General features: G+C 42.8%; 1 long non-coding RNA gene across 1 annotated transcript in view; it reads left to right on the top strand.

The window, feature by feature from the left end:
* The first annotated feature begins 4,157 nt into the window (after positions 1 to 4,157).
* Positions 4,158 to 6,000, top strand: part of LOC139232548 (uncharacterized) — a 170,666-nt gene continuing 168,823 nt past the window's right edge. Inside the window, exon 1 of the long non-coding RNA XR_011588035.1 lies at positions 4,158 to 4,567. This is a non-coding gene — a long non-coding RNA (uncharacterized lncRNA). The remainder of the gene's footprint in view (positions 4,568 to 6,000) is intronic.

Below are 6,000 nucleotides of genomic sequence, written 5' to 3'. Positions count from 1 at the left end.
CCACCAAGTTCGGGGCCCTGGAGTTTCTACTTAATTTCTATGGGTGGTGAATCTCTCCCATCCCCTGGATAGCACTCATCCACTAGTTTAGAAGTCTCTTCAAAGAATATCGAATAGGTTTGTTGTACATGAGCCATTACATATAAAGTCATGTTGGCTGCTCGTTATTGTATTTATGTTCTTGCATGATAATTGATAGAACCTTGTATAATAGCATCAAAGATTTTCACCACAAAGTTATCTATGTTACGTAGAATTACATAGGGCTAGACTTTCCACTATGGTCGTTATCGTGATATTTCTGGCCTTAGTGCTTTTTTTATTTTTCAGGATAGCTGGAATATAGCCCATTTTAAAAACCGCTAATCTTGCCTTTTTAATTTGGGCGATAGCCTTAGCGATGTGAAATGGGTCTTAGCGATGTAGTCAGTCGTGCAAGGCTGGCGTCCATAGCAATGACCATTCTGCGCATGCGCGTGCTTTTTTCAGGCAAAGAACTTTTCCCACGGGACTTGATAGAGAGAACAGGGGACCTAGTCCCCATCGATAACATAATGAACCTTTCTTTTATTCTAGCCCCTGTTGGTTTATAAAATAAAATCTATCAGCCAACTGAGCTAACTCCATTTCCTTCCTCATGGGATGACATACCCTAGTTCTGCTTCTACTTGTGCTGTGAACCAGAAGGGGAAAAAATCCATGATTAATATTAACCCTGACATTATAGCAATGTACTTGTATGTCACTGTTCTCATTTTATTCTCCCATCTCTATTCTGCAGCATGTGATTAGTGATCAATATTGGTTGAGAAATTACAGGCCCCATCGCCATAAATCGCTATAAATGCCCTTAATTTGTCCTCAACAAGTACAAATGAGATTTGATGATTGGCAAGTCAAAAAGGTCCTTAAAATTACTCATAAATTGATTCTCTTGATGGCATTTTACTACAGATCCTCCCCATAGTAGTGCTGAGTTATTGCAGCTTTTCTTCAGTGTCTTTTTGGGCCAGCGATCATTTGGGCGAATTGTGGACGAAATGCTGAAAGTAGAGCTCGACGATAATATGGGCCATAATTGGCGCAAGTTTCTATTATAAACACTTGCACGAGGATGACGCCATTTAAAAAAAAAAATAGGCCGGCCGATGCAGCTCATTCATGTAAGACGAAAGTTGGGCCGGTGATAAATGGGCTATAATCAGACTCTAGTTTCCACTTTTCAGCAAATATAGGCGACAGCCTGTCTCTCAGCGCTTATATGGGTGCTAAATGGGCGATAAATGGGCAATGATTTGCCGAAAGTACAGCTCAGAAGCAAATCATTCAGCCCAACTAGTCTGTGCTTGTGTTTATACGCCACATGAGTCTCTTTCCATTCCATCTACCTCATCTCAGACTTTCATATACGTCCCTTTCTATTCATTTTTCTCTCGTGTACTCATTTAGTTTTTTTTTGAAAGCAACTAAGCCATTTGCCTCAAACTTCCTATGATAGCAAGTTCCACATTCTAATCACACTCTGCGTAAAGAAATTTCTCCTATTTCCCTATAGGATTTATTAGTAACTATCTTATATTTATGGCCCCTAGTTTTGGATTCTCCTACAAGGCTCTTCACATCTATCCTGCCCAACCCATAGATAATTTTAAATAGCTCGCTCAGGACTCCTCTAAGTCTTCTCTTTCCTAAAGTAAAAAGCCCCTACCTAGAATCATAGAATGGTTACAGCAGAGAAGGAGGTGATGTGGTCCATCGAACGGGAGCACTTCAGCTAGTCTCATTCCTCCGCCCTTTCCCCGTAGTCCTGCAATTTTTTTTCCTTCAGTTACTTATCCAATTCTCTTCACTATTCAGTCTTTCCCAATAGTTGCAATCTCTCAGTTCTGGTACTAACCTTGTATCTTTTTTGTCCTTTCTCCAATGCTTCTATGTCCTTTTTATAGTATGGAGACCGGAACTGTGCACAGTACTCAAATAGGGTCCTATACAAGTTTAACATAACTTCACTATTTTTGAATTCTATACCTATGGAAATAAATCGCAGTGCTTTGTTTGCATTTTTAATTGCTTTGCTGATCTGCGATCCTAGATCCCTTTGCTCTTCTAACCCATTCAATTTCTTATTTTCTAAGGGCCCAAAATTGAAGAACTTACTGCCCACTGCCGCCGACTGCCGCCCACTGCCGCCGACATTTCTCTCGTCGAACCGCCCAGTGCCACTTTCGACGTGGGCTGGAGCGGGCAGAAGGAGAGAGTCGCCGGGAAGCACCCGCTGACGTCAGCGGATGGCCGAGATGCGATATTGATATGGGTGAGAGTTGGCGGCAGTCAGTGGCAGAACGGGGGTGGACCGCTGACTGGAGACTGGTCTGTCCCCGACGATAGGTAGGAAGATGGGGAAAAAAAGTTTAGTACACTTTTTGTAATGTTTTTCTTTACAGGGACTTACCTGGATTTGGTCCCCTGAAGGTCTTCAGATTTTTTTTTAATGCTTTTGATTTTTAGCTCTTCAACCCTCCGTGGGCCCGACTCCGTCCTCGGCGGCACTTGGGCGGCAAGCACCTTTGTCGCTGAGAATGAGAGCCCCCACCAGCTGCTGCCCAGATTGGCAGCGTAAGTTGCTCATTTGCCGCCCAGCAACCTTTGAGGGACCTCGCCAATGAAAACCCCGCTCAAACTACCGTCAGGTACCTCGGCGGCCATTGGCGGTCCCTTGGGCAGCACTCGGGCAGGCGGAGGCCTTCATCAAATTCGGGCCCTGAGTTTCTATTTTTCCTACCAAGTTCATCACTTCACATTTATCTATCTTCAAGTTCATTTGCCACTTAACTGCCCTGTCTGCTAGTTTTCTAACATCTTCTTGTATTATGCTTCCTCAGTTACCTGTATCCCCAGTTTGGTATCATTTGCAACTTTTGAACTTGAGTTACTTGTTGCTAAGTCCAAATCATTAATGTAAATTATGAATAACAGTGGTTCCAGTACTGATCTTTGTGGAACACCGCTTTCTACCTTCCACTAATCTGAGAAACTACTCTTTACCCCTACTCTCTGCTTTCTATTTTTTATCCAATTTGCTGTCCATTCAGCTATTTGTCCCCTGACTCCACATGCCCTAACTTTTGTCATGAGCCTATTTTGTGGTATCTTAGCAAAAGCTTTTTGAAAATCCAAGTATATGGCATCTACTGCATTACCCTTGGCTACTCTTTCCGTTACCTCTTCAAAAAATTCTATCAGGGTAGTTAAGTATGATTTAGCCTTTCAGACTTCATACTGATTATTCAATGTTATATTTTTTCAGACTTCATACTGACTATTCAATATTATATTTTCTGTCCCGCGATGCTGTTCTGTCATTTATTTTAATATATATTCCAATATCTTTCCTATCACTAACATTAAACTGGCTGTTCTATAGTATTCAGGTTTAGTTCTCTCTCCCTTTTTTATATAAGAACAACATTAGCTGTCCACCAGTCTCGTGGCACTATCACTCTTATGTTAAAGTGAAATATATTTTACTTTGAAATAACCTATTGTAAATTATCTTGTAAACGTTAAACCTTATATTTAAAGAAAATATATTGTTAATATCTATTGAGTTCAGTCTGTCTCTGAGAAATTAGCAGAATGAATCAGTTGCTATAAGAAACAGTCAGTTCTGCATGATAATTACATTCTACTATCAGTTGTAACAACATTTTAAACATTATTTGCATGTAATGATCCCTTTAAAGCTATCTTCAGATGAGGCGAAATATGAGGAGGATGAAGTTATTTAGCATTTAATCATGAATCTAGATGACAATGCAAAGAAAAATGCAGTTACAATTCCTCAAATACTTCATATTGGTAGAATTCTTTCACGTAAAACTGAAAATGTAAATCCCAAGTAATTTATACAGCAGCTGGATGGGAGTCCACTGATTCAATGGCAAAATACATTATGTGGTGTCCAATGTTCCCTCTAATTTTTTTTCATGCATGGTCCCTTTAAATTTGAGGCACAGTATCTTTTCCAGCGATCTACACTGATGAGCAGCCTGGGGGGACCTCGCGATCAATGGTCATCTGCGCACCTTAGGAGGAATGTTGGTGGTGTCTTACTGAGTTGTTAAGATCAGGAAGGTTTCTTGTTTGATTCCTGATTTTGAGCTAGGTTAGCTTATTTTATTAAAGTCACTTTTATAACCAGCAATGATGAAGGAATGGCATGATGGGCCCAAATTTGGCCCACCCGTTTTCTCAGCGCACTCACGTGAGATGCGCCGACTTCCTCGGATCAAAACAGCGGCAAGAAGATGTTCCCGATTCTGGCCCCTCTGTCGACTCTCCTGGGGCTTGGCGTGGCTTGGCGCGGCATGGCAAATCCATTGGGGGGGGCGGAGCTAGGGCCCTGCGCCTAAAAGAGTGCCGGCAGCTGTCCACATGCACAGTAGAGCGTTCGCTGATGATGATGGCTGCAGCGTGGGACCCGATGCATCCCACCCCTATCTCAGGCTGAGTGACCTGCTGCACAAGCCGGCCCGCTGCCTTCCTGCGCTGAGGCTACAAGAAACAGGTTGGTGTGGGGAGACTTTTGATCGGGGGGGTGGCAGGAGGAGAGTTTTGATGGGGGTGGGGGGTGGGGGGAAGAGAGGAGAGTTTTGATGGCGGAGGGAAGGAGGAGAGTTTTGATCTGGGGGGGGAGGAGAGAGGAGAGTTTTGATGGGGTGGGGGGGGGGAGAGAGGAGAGTTTTGATTCAGGGGGGTTGGGGGGAAGAGAGGAGAGTTTTGATGGGGGTGGGAGGGGGAGGGTGTGATAACTGTCTAGCCAGTAATTTTAATGAGCTTACTCAAGACTTTCCTTAACCCTGTTGATGAAAACACTTTCCTATGAGCAGCAGGTACTTCTATTTTTTATTTGGATATTTTGGAAAAATTATGTAAATATATTTTGTCTCTTTACTTCTTTTATTTTTGTAGCTTAAGCTTCCATGAATGCTTCTGTTGTATAGTAAAGTAACTTTGCGAAGTTTGTCAGTCCTGTATAGCTGTTTGATCCTATTCACATTCTTTAGTCAAGTTATTAAGTACCTACCTACGCTGATTTCTTAACTCACCGCAAGGGTTTTCTGTGAGGCCACAAGTGGCCACATACGCTGGCCTAAGTTAGTTTGGAGCAACTATTAGCTGTCCAAACTGGCATAAATGGCCAAAATGGGCGTAGGTGGCTGGTAATGCCCCCTTTTAAACAAAACTAAATTAAACTAAAAAAAATCCTAACTAACTCACTTACACTGGCGCAAATTGAATGTGCAAAATGGGGATTTTTAAGATACTCCAGAAAAATCAAGTTGCTCCAAACAAAAGGAGCAATGCCTGGGCAATTTTGGGCCCTATATATCCAAGGCAGGATGTGGTGTGAAAGTGATGTTGTTCCCATGATCTTGCTGCTCTCATCTTTCTCAGTGGTGTGAGTCAGAGGGAAGCGAGGTACTCTCTAATAGGCTTGTGGGTCCTGTAGATCATACTTAATGCGAGCACAGTGCACTGGTGATGAAGAGGGTGGATACAGAGTACATTTGCAGAGTTCCCGATTCAGTAAACTGCTTTGTGCTGTGTGGTGCTGAAATTCAAGTGCAGCAGCTTCAACCACTGAGATGAATCATGTGTATTCCTTCACTCTCCTGTCTAGAGCCTTGTGAATGGTGGAAAGGATTTGAGGGGTTTGGAAGTGAAACACTCATTGCAGAGTACCTAGCCTCTGCCCTGTTCTTATAGTCACAGTGTTAATATGGTAGGTTCAGTTGAGCTTCTGCTCAGTTGTGACACCCAAGGGGAACTCGCCAATGGTAGTACACTTGAAGGTCAGGCGAAAATATGTTGTTTGAGATAATAATTTTCTGGCACTTATGGTGTGTGCATGCTACCTGTCACTTGATCTAAACCTGGATGTTGCCCAGGTCTTGCCCTAGCTGTAAGTACCACTCTCCCCTTTGACCTCTACCACTG

This window comes from Pristiophorus japonicus, chromosome 1 (genome assembly GCF_044704955.1).
Source record: "Pristiophorus japonicus isolate sPriJap1 chromosome 1, sPriJap1.hap1, whole genome shotgun sequence".
NCBI classification, from domain to species: Eukaryota; Metazoa; Chordata; class Chondrichthyes; family Pristiophoridae; genus Pristiophorus; species Pristiophorus japonicus.
Note: the sequence above shows the minus strand (reverse complement) of the source record. Positions and strands in the feature narration are given on the sequence as shown.